General features: G+C 43.5%; 1 long non-coding RNA gene across 2 annotated transcripts in view; it reads right to left on the minus strand.

Moving 5' to 3' along the window:
• The window catches only part of LOC148161655 (uncharacterized), a 305,996-nt gene that overhangs the window by 173,830 nt on the left and 114,900 nt on the right, over nt 1–17,266 (minus strand). For both annotated transcript variants that reach the window (XR_015767432.1, XR_015767433.1), the window contains exon 2: nt 15,131–15,323. This is a non-coding gene — a long non-coding RNA (uncharacterized LOC148161655). The remainder of the gene's footprint in view (nt 1–15,130; nt 15,324–17,266) is intronic.

Raw genomic sequence — 17,266 nt, forward strand, 5'->3', positions numbered from 1 at the left:
AGCTAGGGACTGATGTCCGGACTGTGGATGCCACCCCCTCGATCTCAAGGTCTGTCCTCACACCAGCACCATCCTGTCTTGATCCCTGCAGCCTGGTGGCAGGCTCTGGGATGAGGAACTGTGGAGTCCTTCCATTTGCTCTTGTCCCAAGATTGTTTACACCACTCTGGGCGCCCACCCTCCCTGCATTTCCACAGGAATTCTAGGATCAGCTTGTCAATTTCTCCAAAGAAGGCAGCTGGGATGTTGAGAGGAATCGTGTAGAATCTGTAAATCAATTTGGGGAATCCTATTGCCATCTTAACACTATAAAATACTGATTTCATTTTTTTGATGCCATCATAAACAGAATTGTGTTCTTAATTCTATTTTTGGATAGTTCGTTGCTAGCGTATAGAAATACAATTCATTTTTGTATATTCATCTTGTATCTCAAACCTTACTAAATTCATTTATTGCTTCTAACAGATTTTAGGGGATTCCTTATGATTTTCTTTTTTTAAAGATTTTATTTATTTGACAGAGAGAGACACAGTGAGAGAGGTAACACAAGCAGGGGGAGCGGGAGAGGGAGAAGCAGGCTTCCTGGGGAGCAGGGGCTTGATCCCAGGACCCCGGAACCATGACCTGAGCCAAAGGCAGACACTTAACGACTGAGTCACCCAGGCACCCCTCCTTATGATTTTCTGTTTGAAGACCATGTCACACAAAACTAGCTTCACTCCCCTTTACAGCACGGATGCCTTTTTCTTCTTGCCTACCCGCCCTGGCTAGAACCTTGCTCATAGCAGCATTCTTCCAAACAGAAACAGGAAAACCTACACTAATGTCCTTCAACTGAGATGGAAATGAAATGTGGTCTATCCACACGACGGAGTATCCCCCGCAATAGAAAGCAGTCAGGTACTGAGACACGCGACAGTGCGGGTGAACCTGGAAAGTGTCTGCTGAGCAAACAAAGCCAGACACAGAAGGCCACACGGTGTGAGCTTCCACTCCTGGGAGAAGTCCAGCACAGGCAGACCGGCTGAGGCATACGGTCGACCAGGGGTCACCGAGGGCTGAGCGAGGGCAGGGAAGCAAGGGGGCTGCTGCTGTGCACCAGGTGGCCTTGTGAGGGAGCTCGGACCGCACTGACAGCACACGGTGGTTGTGCCCAACGCTGGCGCGACCTGCCCCAGTGGCCTGCCGTCCGAGTCAAACGCTGCATCTGGTACCATCGTCCTAGTTGCTGATAAATCACGCTTTATGGAGGTTATAACAGACATGTTCAAACAAATGACTATCATTTCATCAAATAAACGATGAAATTTTTGGCTCAGTTATTTTGCCATTTGGATGAATGCATCTGCATCTCGCTGGGTGAGAGACTGGGTTATGGATGCAGACGCTCCTTTATATAGGGGTGCATATCTTCTAACATACTAAGGTGAATCCTGGAAGGATCTTTTTAACTTTCAATGATGTTTCTATTTCACAGCGGACCCTGTAAAACGCTGAGCAGGAAAGTCAGGGCGAGTTTGAGAATTTCTACACCCTCTTGTACAGCAGGGGCGTCTAAGGTTAAACCAGTTACTAAAAGAGTCAGTAATGCAAAACCGCTTTTCAAATCTTAACAAGTTTCATGATTTCAATCAATTGATAGGTCATACAATTTTTGTCATCTGAATTCAACTGTTAGTATGTCCCAAGTCTGAAGCTTCATGATAGGGATGGGCAGACGCCACCAGAAGGCTTCCCCGCAACCTGGCCGTTAGGACAGCGCCAGGGACGGAAAATGTCTTTGGACAAAAGGCGTGTTTTGTGATTCCTGAAGAAGGAAAATGCTGTAGCTCCTTAATAAGGCAGAGTGCTCTGGAGGACGAGCAGCAAAGCAGGTAGAGGGGAACTCAATTTCTAAGGACAAAGTCCTGCAGGCACACGTCTCAGGGCAGTGACGGAGAAGATTCACAGGAGGCAGAGGACACGTTGCTGGAGACGCAGCTGCAAAGTGTTCTGACCCAGTGTTTGGCGGGTGGCGCGGCCATACTGCAGCTCGTGCGTGGGACAGCCAGGGCGTGGCAACCACACAGAAACAAAGGGAAGTTTGCCCGCGGCACACTGGGGACAGGCCACCCACCCAACCCCATGGACTTCCAGCGCAGGATCCAGGCCGTAAGCAATGATCACGTGAGATCAACACAAAGCTACTCAGACTTTACGACGAAGCAATGAGGGATGGAAACACAACTTCTAATACCCTGCAGACTGTGGCCATATTCTTTGTTAATCTGTATTTGCTGTAAATGAGGCTTTCTCAGAAGACCGCGGTTCCCAGTACAATAGGCCTCTGCTCAACCACTGCCTGCATCAAGTGCCTCACCTGGGGTGAACAGCCCAGCACACACACAAGTGCGCGCTCCGGTCATGCACAGTGCCAGACCCTGCAGGTGTGTTGGCGCCAGAGGCCCCAGCTGTCGTCTGCAGGCCAGAGAGCCTGTGCCTGGTCCCAGCTTACAGGGCCCCTGGCTTACAGGACATAACCCCCAGCTCCAGGTCTCCCCAGCGAGGCACGCACGCCATGGTCCGCTGCCCCTGCCACTGTGGACATAGCGCTTCCCGCTGCAGAGGATGCGGCCTTGGGAGCTGACACGAGCCGGGTGCAAACCGCACGGCCAAGCCAGGTAACGGGTGCTATCGACACGGTGCGCATCCTAAACGACCTGTCTCAGGGCGTGGTTTGGGAATGCTCTGTCATACAGGAGCATAAAGATTCCCAACAAAGGAATTCGTGGCTTGCTCTAACAGGCTGCAGCCGGAGCGAAGTTTTATGATTTCCGAGCCCTCTGCAGCACCGCTCTCAGGAGCAGCCGGCGCAGAGATGGGGGCTCCCCAGCGGACTCGGTGCAGACGACCTGCCCTAGCATGCCAGCGCCGTCTGCTCATTTATCACGGCACGTCCACCATTTCTGGGCAGTGTCAACATGCTCTGCACCCTGGCAGCTAACAGATGTCCGCTCTTATCGAATGAACTGCTTCATGTTTCACGCACTGCTGGCCACATGCGTCACTATGGCAACATCATTCATTTCAGATCTTACCGGAAACGTGCACCCCAATCAAACCTAATTACACCACACCGCTTTCTTGTCCACAAGAAGGAAACTGTAATGCAATTGCGGGACACTTCGTTCTCTGTTCTGCTGGGGCAAACGAGAGGCCGCGTGATGGACGCTTCTTGTCAGAAAGCGTATTGATGAGGCACAAGCCCGATCACGATCACGCCGAGGACCGCCTTATGGGCAGGTCAGCAGCGAAAGGCTCCTCACACAGCAGCTCATTCGATTAAGCAGATGATGTCTGCAAACGGTCTTACACCCCAAGTTCTCTACCCTCTGCCAAACCACCACCCCCGTCAGACCCTCTGCGATGGTGGAGCCCACCATAGTGACCACTGGGCCCTGGCCAACTGCAGAGGACCTGAATCAGTCACACGACGAGAATGCTACAACACAGAGCACAGTTACTTCAGTCCCTGCCGGACGACGCTTCCCAGTAACAACAGATACGCAGCTGCGCAGGACCCCCCGGCAGGGCAGGTGAGCGCAAGTTCGAGCCATGCAGCCCTCCCGGCAGACAACACATGGCTCTGCTTGGAGGCTTGGGGGTCCCCGGAGGCCGCACGCTGCCCAGAGGTGAGGGCCCAACCCCCGTGTGCCGGCGGCCTCCATCTGTGTGAGAAGCTGGTTTCTAGACTAGTCCTACTATGTGCTGGCAGTGTGGTGACAATTACACAACTCGTCCTCGATGTCCTTCTCCTGCGATTTGGTCCGTGTGGCCTTTAGAAGCAGCCAAGGCAACACTCCCTCCTGAGTGCCCTCAGGGAGGAGGACCCGTGAAGGGCAAGTGCCCGCGGCCCCATGGCTCCAGGGCGAGGACAGGCACAGGGCTGGCACAGCGTGTGGCTCGCCTGATGTGCCGTGGGTGGCGTTCACCTCCCGATTACGGAGAAAGGGTGTGAAAAACTCAAGACCAAAAATTTTTAAAAACACTAAAAATGTTTAAAACTCCATGTGGCTCCAACACTAGGAAGTGGTGACAGGGGGTCCCTTCAGTGACTTCTGGAACAAAAAGGCCTTTTGGAAAATGAAATGTGTAAGATTCTCTCACTCACATATTTTATATAATGTTCTGTAATTCTTTTTAAATCTCAGAAGCCCAGATTATTTATTTTTGCTTTGTCAAAGCAGCAGAGTGAGACATGAGGAAAATGGGGTTTTACTTTAGGACTCTGGGCAAAACCACTCATCCTTATCCTGGATGGAACTCAGAATTCAAAGACAAATGGAGGAGCTATGATGAAACAAAGGAGAATGATGACCCCATCACCATTTAAAATGCATACTAAAAAGTTAGCATTTTAAGAAGAAATGATGTCACAAAATCCTTCTTCCCTTGCTGATATCACACATCCAGAGACACGGGAAGAGGAGAGAGAACCAGTCACTCCTCAAGCATACTGTGTGCACACAATATCTATGCAGTTTCTTTTCAATTCTGTAATAACAATGATGGACTTTAAACATTAAACTTTTTCTAATATTAAGAAAATTATTGTAAAAGATAGCTCTTTACCAATCTCATAGAGTACAGAATAAAGATTGGGAAGATGGGAAAGAAATTATCTCTAAGTCACTTTGTCTCTCGGTTTCCTTCTCCTTAATGTTACACAGTTTGCAAAGATGAAATTTGCTCTGGGGAGGGAGAAAGCAAAATGTCACCACGTGAAGCTGTTTTCACAATAGTGCACCCCTCTTAACAAACAACAGAGATCTGCTTTTTAGAAAGGATAGAGTATTTTGATTGGAAAAGACCTGAACAATGATGAGTGTGCTATGGTTTGCAGAAGAAATGACAGCAGAAAGTACATATAAAGAACATTAAATGGGAAGGCGATGTTAAAGGCCTAGGAACACTGATAGTATTTCAAACTGGCTACAGTTTTAAACTCTAAACTTCAGGGAGAGTTGCTAGGTCCTGAACAATAAGCAAATCAATTCCATCAATAATAACATGGATCATTTCTATCACTCGGGATGTCATGCAGTGAGCAGCTGGGGTTACCCTGACATTATAGGGTAAGCAGCGGACAGTATTCACAATGTGCATAATTAGATGCTGCTCAGGCAACAGAATACATAATACGTGAATTGCCACAGGACACCTGAATTAATTTGCTCTGATTCTTATTTAATTACTTAGGCTGATATACACTATGTTTTCTCTCCCTTGTAGTTCATACTCTAGAAAAGGAATATATGCAGATGTCACTTCTTTAAACGCTCACTTAATACTGGTGATTTCCACTTTCCAGTTAGAAAACCAGTTATTTAGCATGGTTTTTCCTTTCCTCCTTTTTGAAAGATGTACACAAAAAATAAAGCTCTTTCTCCTAAAATAATCCGGAATTCACTATGAATGTATTTAAAAGGAGTGAAATAAAATCTTGTTAGAAACACTAAATGGAGGCCACGAAAGGCCAGGACTGTTCCCATCAAGAACATGCGGTAACTCACATGAGCTAAATAGAAGTTCAGAGAACTACAAAGCCGCCATCAGATCCAAATCCTGAGAGAAAATCCTTGTGCCCTCTCCTGGCTCTGGAGGTGACTGTGCCATGTGGGGTACTTTTCCTCACAACAGAAACTGGAGCTCACAGTGTTTTCTTTCTCCCCTGTGTGCTGCGTGCACAAGCTACAGGCAGCCCGAGCTACCTGCACCTGACCCGTACGGTTTGGGGACGCAGTGGGACGGGAGCAAATTCAGGTGACTGCCTTCATCCCAAGCAAACCGGAAGTCTAGAGGACTCTTTTACGTACACCAATATTACAATCTCTCTTCTAAGCTGAAAATCCTTAAATGGCTTCTTCCTTCTTCTGACAAGACCTTCAGGAAGGAGCCTGGCTACCCTTCCCCCACATCTGCACGCTCACTCACATACAGTCTCACACGCTCGGCCATGCACACAGGTCACGCACCATCCCATGCTCAGTCACGCACTGTGTGAACTGCGCTTTGCAGCCTGGCTGTGTTCAGCCAAACTCTTGCTCCCTCGCACTGATTTCAGGGCGATTCCACACATTGTCTAGCAGACATTTCCAACTCTTAGCAACTGATAAGCAATATAAATCTGTGAAACAGAAAGGAAGTAAGCAAATATTATTCCAAAATATTAATAGTGGCTAAGTTAATAACTTTTTTTTTTTAATTTTCCATTTTTTTGACAGAAGAAAGATTTGAGAGCGCACAAGCAGGGGGAGTGGCAGAGGCAGAAGGAGAAGCTGAGCAGGGAGCCTGATGTGAGGCTCAATCCCAGGACCCTGGGATCATGGCCTGAGCCAAAAGCAGACACTCAACTGACTGAGCCACCCAGGCGCCCCCTAAGTTAATAACTCTTATCGTACTAAGGAAGCCCTTTGGAAAGGCTTTTTCTCAAATAATGCTAAATTGTCTTTAATTAGAAGATGCTTTCTTCATAAATATTTTTACAAAAACACATAAAGATCTCGGTATTCTCTCCAGACCTCATTATGCACTGCCTCGTCTCCCTCATCTGTTTCCATGAACACCTTGAACATACTGTTACCGAAGCACTCGTAAAAATAAAGTTACAAAGCAATGGCCAATGACTATCTCCTCCACAGGCATCCTCATTTTTACATCCCCATAATTTCCTCATTATCTGGCATTAGCAAGTGCTTTCTCAAATGATGACAACTGCTCACTAATCCTGGTACGTGAACAAGAGGGAAACGAAGCAGACTATACCAACAGAAATCTGCAGCAATTAAAAGTAAACTATAGACATATACTAAAACCCCTGAAGGATTATATATATATTTTTAAAAGATTTTATTTATTTATTTGACAGAGAGAGACACAGCGAGAGAGGGAACATAAGCAGGGGGAGTGGGAGAGGGAGAAGCAGGCCTCCTGCTGAGCAGGGACTGCCTTTGCTGTATCCCAAAGATTATGGACAGTTGTGTTTTCATTTTTATTGGTTTCCATGAATCTTTTAAATTCTTCTTTAATTTCCTGGTTGACCCATTCATTCTTAGTAGGATGCTCTTTAGCCTCCATGTATTTGAGTTCTTTCCGACTTTCCTCTTGTGATTGAGTTCTAGTTTCAAAGCATTGTGGTCTGAAAATATGCAGGGAATGATCCCAATCTTTTGGTACCGGTTGAGACCTGATTTGTGACCTAGGATGGGATCAATTCTGGAGAATGTTCCATGGGCACTAGAGAAGAATGTGTATTCCGTTGCTTTGGGATGGAATGTTCTGAATATGTCTGTGAAGTCCATTTGGTCCAGTGTGTCATTTAAATTCTTTATTTCCTTGTTGATCTTTTGCTTAGAGGATCTGTCCATTTCAGTCAGGGAGGTGTTAAAGTCCCCCACTATTATTGTATTGTTGTCAATGTGTTTCTTTGCTTTTGTTATTAATTGCCTTATATAATTGGCTGCTCCCATGTTCGGGGAATAGATATTTACAATTGTTAGATCTTCTTGTTGGGTAGACCCTTTAAGTAGGATATAGTGTCCTTCCTCATCTCTTATTACAGTCTTTGTTTTAAAATCTAGTTTGTCTGATATAAGGATGGCCACCCCAGCTTTCTTTTGGTGTCCATTAGCATGGTAAATGGTTTTCCACCCCCTCACTTTCAACCTGGGGGTGTCTTTGGGTCTAAAATGAGTCTCTTGCATACAGCATATGGATGGGTCTTATTTTTTAATCCAATCTGATAGCCTGTGTCTTTTGATTGGGGCATTGAGCCCATTTACATTCAGGGTAACTATTGAAAGGTATGAATTTAGTGCCATTGCATTGCGTGTAAGGTGACTGTTACTGTATGTTGTCTGTGTTCCTTTCTGATCTTTGCTGCTTTTAGGCTCTCTCTTTGCTTAGAGGACCCCTTTCAATATTTCCTGGAGGGCTGGTTTCATGTTTGCAAATTCCTTTAGTTTTTGTTTGTCCTGGAAGCTTTTTATCTCTCCTTCTATTTTCAATGACAGCCTAGCTGGATATAGTATTCTTGGCTGCATATTTTTCTCGTTTAGTGCTCTGAAGATATCTTGCCAGTCCTTTCTGGCCTGCCAGGTCTCTGTGGATAGGTCTGTTGCCAATCTAATATTTTTACCATTGTAGGTTACAGATCTCTTCTCCCGAGCTGCTTTCAGGATTTTCTCTTTGTCTCTGAGACTCATAAGTTTTACTATTAGATGTCGGGGTGTTGACCTATTTTTATTGATTTTGAGAGGGGTTCTCCGTGCCTCCTGGATTTTGATGCCTGTTTCCTTCCTCACATTAGGGAAGTTCTCTGCTATTATTTGCTCCAATATACCTTCTGCTCTTCTCTCTCTTTCTTCTTCTTCTGGGATCCCAATTATTCTAATGTTGTTTCGTCTTATCGAATCACTTATCTCTCGAATTCTGCCCTCGTGATCCTGTAGTTGTTTCTCCCTCTTTTTCTCAGCCTCTTTACTTTCCATCATTTGGTCTTCTATATCACTGATTCTCTCTTCTGCCTCATTTATCCTAGAAGTTAGTGCCCCCATTTTTGATTGCACCTCATCAATAGCCTTTTTGATTTCGACTTGGTTAGATTTTAGTTCTTTTATTTCTCCAGAAAGGGTTTCTCTAATAACTTCCACGGTTTTTTCAAGCCCAGCTAGTATCTTTAAAGTCATGATTCTGAACTCTAGGTCCGACATCGTACTAATGTCCGTACTGAGTAGGTCCCTGGCTGACGGTACTACCTCTTGTTCTTTTTGCTGAGGTGATTTTTTTCGTCTTGTCATTTTGTCCAGAGGAGAATAGATGAATGAGAGAACAAAATGCTAACAGGTTTACAACGTCCCCAGCAAATATACTGTATACAAATCAGAAAAGACCTGAAACCAGGGGAAAAGGAAGGGAAAGAAAGAGAAAAGAAAAAAAAAAGAAAAAAAAAGATAAAAACAAAAAAAAACAATACAAAAAAAGCAGAATGTGATCAAATATGATCAGGCTAGTGCATAGATCAGTGCCACACACTAGATTTTGGGCGTATTTTGGTCTGTTAGAAAAAAGTGCCTCCTAAAATTTTAAAGGAAGAAAGACATATATGTACAAAATAAGGGTTGATACAATGAAGGGATAGAAGATGACTGTAAAGATGAAAATTATAAAAGATTTTATAAAAGGACTTGATAAGATAAGAGGTTGTTTGAAAAAAGAAAGAAGATTTAAAAAAAAAAAAAGAAAAAAAGGAGAGAATGTGATCAGGCAGGAGACTACCTAGAACAGAACCATACACTAGTGATTTAGGGTATATTTTTATCTGTTAGAAGAAACTGTATCTCAAAATTTTAAAGAGAGAACAACTTATATATATATATGCCAAAAATAAGGGTAACTACTATGAAGGGATAAAATATGACTCTTCCAGTAAGTGGTCGCTTCTCTGTTCACAGAGTTGTTGCTACTCTCCTCTTTGATCTCCTGTTGAGTTCGTAGGTGTTCAGAATGGTTTGATCCCTATTCAGCTGAATTCCTGAGACCAGACGAAATCTAGGTCTCCTACTCCTCTGCCATCTTGCTCCACCCCTGACAACTTTTTTTTTTTAAGATTTATTGATTTATTATTCGTGGGAGAGGGGCAGAGGGAGAGGAAGAGAGAATCTCAAGCAGACTCCACGATGAGCACAGAGCCCGACATGGGGCTCCATCTCACGACCCTGAGATCATGACCTGAGCTGAAATCAAGAGTCCGATGTTTAACTGACTGAGCCACCCAGCTGCTCCACATGTTTGACTGCTTTAAAGAAAAACGATATATATTCTATTGTGTGCCTTATAACATGTAGAAGTAAAACATACGACAAAATAACACCAAAGATGAGAAGAAGGATGTGGAAGTCTAGCTGTGCGAGTTTCTTAAATCATATACAAAATGGTGTAACACCCTTTGGAGAAAGAGAATACTGAGTTAGGAACACATATTAGAAACCACAGAACAACAACTGCAAAACACAACTAATGGTTACAGCCAGTAATAGTAGTTAAACGGAAATCTACAATAATATCTAAAGATGGAAAAAAGGAACGAAGAGATGAGGATAAGCAGAAAATAAACGGCAAGTAACCTCCTTTAACTCAGCCGTTACTGATACTTATGGTAAATGTACTCATGAAAATGCAACAGAGTAAGTGAGTCAGAGTAAGGAAGAAAGCGGTATCTACTTGTGTTACGCTAACAAGAAACCCACTTCATATATAGAAACAGACATAGTAAACATAGAAGCACGGAAAAAGATGCAAACACCAATCAAAAGAAAGCTGGAGTCACTATATGAACATCCAAGCAGATGTCACAATCAAGACTGCCACCACAAGGACTGAGCAGACTTCAGTTCACCAACAGGCTATGAGAATTCTGAATGTGCACGGACCCTCACGAGGTACACAGGACAACAACTGATAGAACCCAAAGGAGAAAGAGCGTATCTTAAAAGTCTTCTTTCATTAATTAAGAGAATAAATGGTAGAAAGCAAGTAAAAATACACATTTAAACAACAGTTGCCATCGACTTGACCTAATGAGCATCTACAGGCTACCCACAGAACAGCAGAACACACTCTGTAACAGGCTTGAGCACTGACCCACAGAAAGCATGTGCCGAGTCACAAGTCCCAACCTGTGACATAAGACATGACGTGGTCCACGAACAGAACAGAATTAAGTAACAGCGAAGTTACAGAGGGCATCAGGAAAATCCCCCGCCACATGGTAAGGAAGCAATGTTTCCAAGTAAAGGGAAGGTGAGAAGAAATCACAAAGGAATTAGAAAATATTTAACAAAAACATAATGAAAATACAGTGTATAAAATTTATGTGATACAGGTTAAGTCATGCTCAGGAGAGTTACAGCTCTAAGGGCTTATAACAGAAAAGAACAAGGTAAAAAAATCAAGAGTCTCACTTCTGCTTTAAGAAGTTAATAAAGAAAAGAAAAATAAAACACAAACTAACTTAGAATGAAGGAAAGGAAATAAAAGTCAGAGGACAGAAAATGAACAAACAATAAAGATTATCAAAGACACCAAAAACAGGGTCTTTGAAATGACTAAGTCAATTAACCGATGGTGAGACTGTCCAAGAAAAAAAAAAAAGAGAGAGATATAAATTACCACTATTGAAGACGCAAGAGGATATCCTACAAAAACTAAAAAACAAGAACATAACAAATTTTATACCATAAAATTTGGCAACTTACATGAAATAAACTCTTTGAAAAACACAAATTTCCAATGAACAAAAAATCCGATTAACTCTACTATCTACTTCAGAAATTCAATTCTCAATTAAACACCTTCCCACAAAGTTAACTTGTAACTCAGATAGTTTCAAGGGGAGTAAGTTCAATAGAAAAAAAAATTAATAAATAACACCAATCTTACACCAACTACTTCAACAAATACAGGAGGCAAAAAGACTTCCCAACTCATTTTATGAGGCCAGCACACCCCTAGGTAATAAACCAAATGCATTACAATGAAAACAAAACAGACAAATACAAACAAAAGCAAGAAAATCAATATTCCTCGTGGAAATAGGCATAAAAGTCCTTCCCAAAATATTAGCAAATCAAATACTGTAATATATGAAGGGAACGCTTTGCATGAACAAATGTGATTTGGTTTACCCCAGGAATATGAAGTTGATACAATCAGTCACTCCATACAGATCATCCTATTAACAGATGACAAAGAAAAATCATACAATCATGTCAATAAACAGAAAAACTTCTGAAAAATCCAATCCCCATTTATGATAAAGCCTCTCAGCAAACTAGGAATAGAAAGAATTTCCTCAATCTGATATGGGTAATGTAAAAAGAACCTACAGCTACCATCACACATGATGTTAAAAGGTTACGTGTTCCCCGAGATTGAAAGAAGACCAGGATGAATGGTTTCACCCCTTCTGTTCACCAGTGCATTAGAGATCACAGCCGGTGTGATATTGCAAGCAGAAGAAAGAGAAGGCTGTCTACTACGCACACTTGCATGAAAGAGCAATACTGTCTTCTTTGCACATGATATAGTCGTGTAGAGAGAGCATTCGAGGGAATTACACAAAAGCCACTAAAAAGACATGAATAGACATTTCACCAAGGAGGATACACAGATGGTAAACAAGCACAAGAAACAATGTTCAGGGGATGCCTGGGCAGCTCAGTCAGTGAAGCATGCGACTCTTGGTTTCGGCTCAGGTCATGATCTCGGGTTGTGGGACTGAGCCCCGTGTCGGGCTCTGCACTCAGCATGTAGTCTGCTTCGGATTCTCTCTCCCTCTCCCACCTGCTTGCTCTCTCTCAAATAAATAAAAATCTTAAAAAAAAAAACAAAACAGAACAAAAAAACTGTTCAGCCTTGCTAGCCATTACAGAAACACAAACTCAAATGAGGTATCACCATGCACTTACCGAGATAACTAAAATTAAAAAATGACACCACCAAATATTATCAAGGCTGTGGAGAAACTCGGGCACTCATGCATTGTTGGTGGGAGTGTTTCATGGTATAGCGACTCTGAAAAGCACTTTGGCAGTTTCTGCTTCTGCATGCACACTCTGCCACACATCCCTGACTTGGGACTTAATGACTTACTAGCTTCCCACTTGTTCCTGTCCACTGTGAAGTGGACAAAGGTCAGCTGCTTAGTGAGAAAGAGTCAATGTCAACCTCAACTATTACCTTCATCAGCTGGTCCAATAGAATCTGCTTTCCCTCATTCACAATCAATCAATAAGTTGTACTAACCCACATCATATAAATTATACATAATATCCTACAGAATTTAAACAAACCGTCCCAGAACACTGAGAAGTAAGACTGAAAACAAATCATCTGAGTGGTGGGCCACCTTGCATTGACTCAGAAATTGATCTAGAACGGCAGTTTGGACAATTTTCAAAACCAACTTCTGATCTGAGGAATGATGGGAGACCATAGATGTACAGGAGATACAAAATTATTTCTGTGTCTAAGAAAGGAACAATTAAAAACAGGACATACTTTGCATATATCTGGTGTATTTTTTTTAAAGATTTTATTTATTTATTCATAAGAGACAGAGAGAGAGAGAGAGAGGCAGAGGGAGAAGCAGGCTCCCAAGGAGCAGGGAGCCCGATGCGGGACTCGATCCCAGGACCCCGGGATCATGACCTGAGCTGAAGGCAGACGCCCAACCATCTGAGCCACCCAGGCGCCCGCCTATATCTGGTTTTATCAACTCAATACAATACACCACATGAGCATATATGTAATTTTTTAATTGGCAAACACCAATACAAAAGTGGGCAAAAGAGAAGGGTAAACCAACAAATAAATACAAATTTCTAATGAACATGTGGTGGAAAATTTCAACCATCCTGGAACAAAGAGGTACAAATGAAAACAATGAATGGTCTAAATTTTCTCTATCAGAGATTTTTTTCTTCAATAGTGATTTTAAGTGTTTTGAAGCACATTCACCAATAATCACATTCTGCTGGTTACAGGGGTTTGGGCACAACTCTTCTGAGATGACCTACCATGAGCTGAAATCACATGTGTTCCTTCACACACCCCCTGTTCTACTTTTCAGAATTTACATGAAAAAGGAAGACTTGCTATTTACATGCCTCCTCTTAATATTTATATATTTAAAAAAGCCAAAAACTAGGAGTTGCCTACTTGCTCCCACCCATGACAGAGGTGTCCAAGGTTAGCTGATGAGCCGAGAGGGGTCATTCTCCAGCTCAGGGGTTAGGAAACCAAGACCTGGGGTTCAAATCTGACAACCTGCACTCTCTTCTGCATCACCCTTGGGGTAAGAATTGTTGTTGTTGTTGTTGTTTTTTAATCTTTAAAGGGTCGGGGGAAAAAGGGAGCAGGAAAGGCAGGAGGTTAGGCTGTGACAGACATATTACATGACCCACATTGTTATGTGACGATGAATAAATGGACAAAAGAATCAGCCACCGCTCACTAGTGACCAGAAAATCTTTCAAGATATACACAAAACATATAAAGGAATAAATTTCAACCTAGCGACCACATAAAGCACAGACAACCAAAAACACCTAAAGAATCAAATATTTCCCAGTCTTATACATGTCAAACGTATATAATTTCCAAAAGGTCCAGTGTGCACAAGAATGAGGAAGGCCCCTGCTGTTCATGGTAAATTAAGTGTACACCATATGTAGTGCAAGTAGCTACTCCTATCCAAACCCAACCAATCCAAGGAAAGTGACCAAGTCTATAATACTACCCAAGTTCCCTTGCCTTTACCAACAAGTGCTCGAGGCAAAGGTCACTCGTAGACCATCTCAGGTTTTCTTTACTCTCCACTGCATATCAGCAGATCATGTAGGAAGAATGAAGCTCTTCTCATTCAAATACATACTAACGTCTAACACAAGCACCAAAAGGCCTCAACCGCGGCTTTCTTAAAAAAAAAGATGTGTGCCAGCTCAGCAGATTCTCAGCATTTGTGAGAGACTGTTGAAAATGCTGGAATCCATAAGTACTATTCTCTCTGATCCTATCTCTTGCCTATTGCCCAGGAACAAAGGGGCACTGGGCAAAGACCAGGCAAGGTGCCTGACGGTGTCCTCTCTCTTCTCTCTCGGTCACAAGACGCAGTAACATTCCCCTCCTCCTAACAGAAGAGGGTTCTCTACTGTCCCAACTAAAGCAGAGTGCACATGCCTGTCTCCAAAAGGAGGCTTAACTTCGTCTGAGTCCCACAGTCTGCCAAAGCTAATGGACACCAGCCTACCACAGAGTTAAGTCAGTCAGCAAAAAGGGACTCAATTATGGACTCATTTAACCCTGCCAAAAGTTCTCAATCTTAAAGATTACTCAACTGCGAGGTTTAAAAACAAAAACCAGAAGGGAAAGGAAAGCGAGAGAAAACAAAAGAGGACAAAAGTGTCAGGCCGACAGAACGCCACACACCCACACCTAGAGCAGGTCATGTGCCCAGACACCAGAGAAATGATTCTGGCGTAGTTTTCAAGGGCCCTCTGTTAGTAATAAGAGGATCGTTTCTAGGAACCTGTGCATTCAAGAAGTCAGCTGGTATGTGCAGACGTGGATTTGCTGCCTGGGAACGAGCACCAAGTGAGATGGCGCTGTAATTACAAGAACGCTCATCCCCAGGGCTGGCAGCCTCTGTGTGCAGCTCACCGCCACCTTCAGCTTCCAGTCAGTTTCACCATCAAGCCGGTCAGTTCGAATAAAACACGAACCTTGGAAGGAGACAAGAAGATCCCAGAGTTACAGGTGCGTGAAGACCACAAGTGTGCGGCACAGTGGGACACAGCAATGACACAAAAATCTTCAAAAGCCTTTATACATTTGATTCACAAACAAGTGTGCTGAGAAGATACAGGTCACTAACTAATCACTTACCTGCTATGTCGTGTCCTTGCCTATGGAGGCTTATTATTAATTAGGGCTTTATTTAAAAAAAATGGCTTGGATCATTTCTACCTTTAATTCATGTTTTAATAATAAAATAATAAGTAAATACACAAAAATATCCAAGAGTGTGCCATAAGTTCGCTAATAAACTATCTGACGTACCACCATAAAACATACGTTCAATAATAAAAGCACAGCTAAAATGCCAAAACCCAGGTAAGATCTATTGTCATACAACCCAATCAAATTTTAAACATGAAAAAATATTAAAGTAAACCTCCATTCACCCTCTGACCATACTATCATACCATTTCATAGAACAGAAAACACGAAGTGACATACATACAAAATGATCCTGTAACATTTATTTATTGTAACAAAAGGCTGGCAACAGATAATGTGAAAATCAATGAATAAAAGGGAGTACAAGCAGCCACATAAGAAAGATAGGCTCCAAGACTGGACTCAGACCGGAGACAGGGAGCAAGGCAGGAGGGGAGGGAGGGGGCGAGGGAGGGAACAAGGGAAAGGGAGGGAGAAAGACCTCAATGTTTACTGTTCACGATCTGCAGGGTGTACATCCCTCCGTGAGGAAAGCAGGGTGTAAATGCTGCTCACGGACTAGTACCTGCCACGGAAGAGCCAGGCGGGAGAGGGAGGGGATGTGCAGGTATGGACATGGGGACGACCTCTGCGGAGGGGGGACGGCAGGAAGGGGCTGTTTCATACTGCGCCCTCGGCAATCACACGTCTTACAGAACTAAAAAAGCAAATCACACCAAACTTTTAAAAAGCAATCCCTAAAAACAAGCATATGAAACAAAATCACATCACTTTCATCACCAAATGAATTCAAGTGACTTGATACAATAAACGAGGTACAAAAAGTCCAAGAGCATCCGCACATCCTAGTGACTTAGGACAAGTAACTTGTAAACAACCGCGAGACCCTGAGAAGATCCTGCGTGTGCCCTGTCCCCCCTCCTCCTAACACTATTGTCATTTGCACTTCCTGGCTCTGATCTGGAGTTTATCCCCCAAGTGTACATCCTCAGGACACTACAGTTGAGCCTTGTCCATTCTGGGTCTGTCTCCAACGTCCCTTTTTATCTACAGGCCCTCCCTGCCCTCCCTGGTTTGCATGTCACTGACTGAACACATAGGATGCAGGCAACCATCTCCCCTTCCCCTATGGGTCCTGTAACCCTGGTTCCTGCACCCAGAGCCCAGCTCACACTCCAAGGACCCTCAGCAATGCTGCCCAGCTGCCATCCAGAGGCACCACGTCCAGGCTCTGCTTTGATACCAACAGCCCTTTGTGCTCAGAGCCCACATCCACGACCACAGCACAGGCTGAAGAAAGTGGAAGGAAGTGTACCCTTCCTTTCCACCATTTAGCTACAATACAATGTCAAAGGAGAGGCATCTGCTCTTTGGATTCAGTCTGGTCACCTGGTGAAACAGTTCCTGTAAGAAAGCACTGATTCCTTGTAATTTATCCACATTTTAAGACAATGAGTTGGCCCCCTGCCATCCTCAAGAGAAGACCAATCAGGCGTGTATATGCACGTGTGCATACACGTGTGTGTGCTGCATGAGCTGCGGTAATTGAGAAGTTTCAGTGCAATGCCATTACTGTTATTACCGAGTCTCAAGTTGACCTACTGTTGGGGGGTGAGGATTTGAGTTCCAGAGTTACCACATTATAAAGGTTAAAATGTCCAGGGTTCAACAAAAATCAACAGGCGCACAAAGAAACAGGAGAGTA

The sequence above is a fragment of the Eumetopias jubatus genome, unplaced genomic scaffold, assembly GCF_037043125.1.
Source record: "Eumetopias jubatus isolate StellerSeaLion01/CBP00866 unplaced genomic scaffold, mEumJub1_p1.0 scaffold_104, whole genome shotgun sequence".
Taxonomy (NCBI): Eukaryota; Metazoa; Chordata; class Mammalia; order Carnivora; family Otariidae; genus Eumetopias; species Eumetopias jubatus.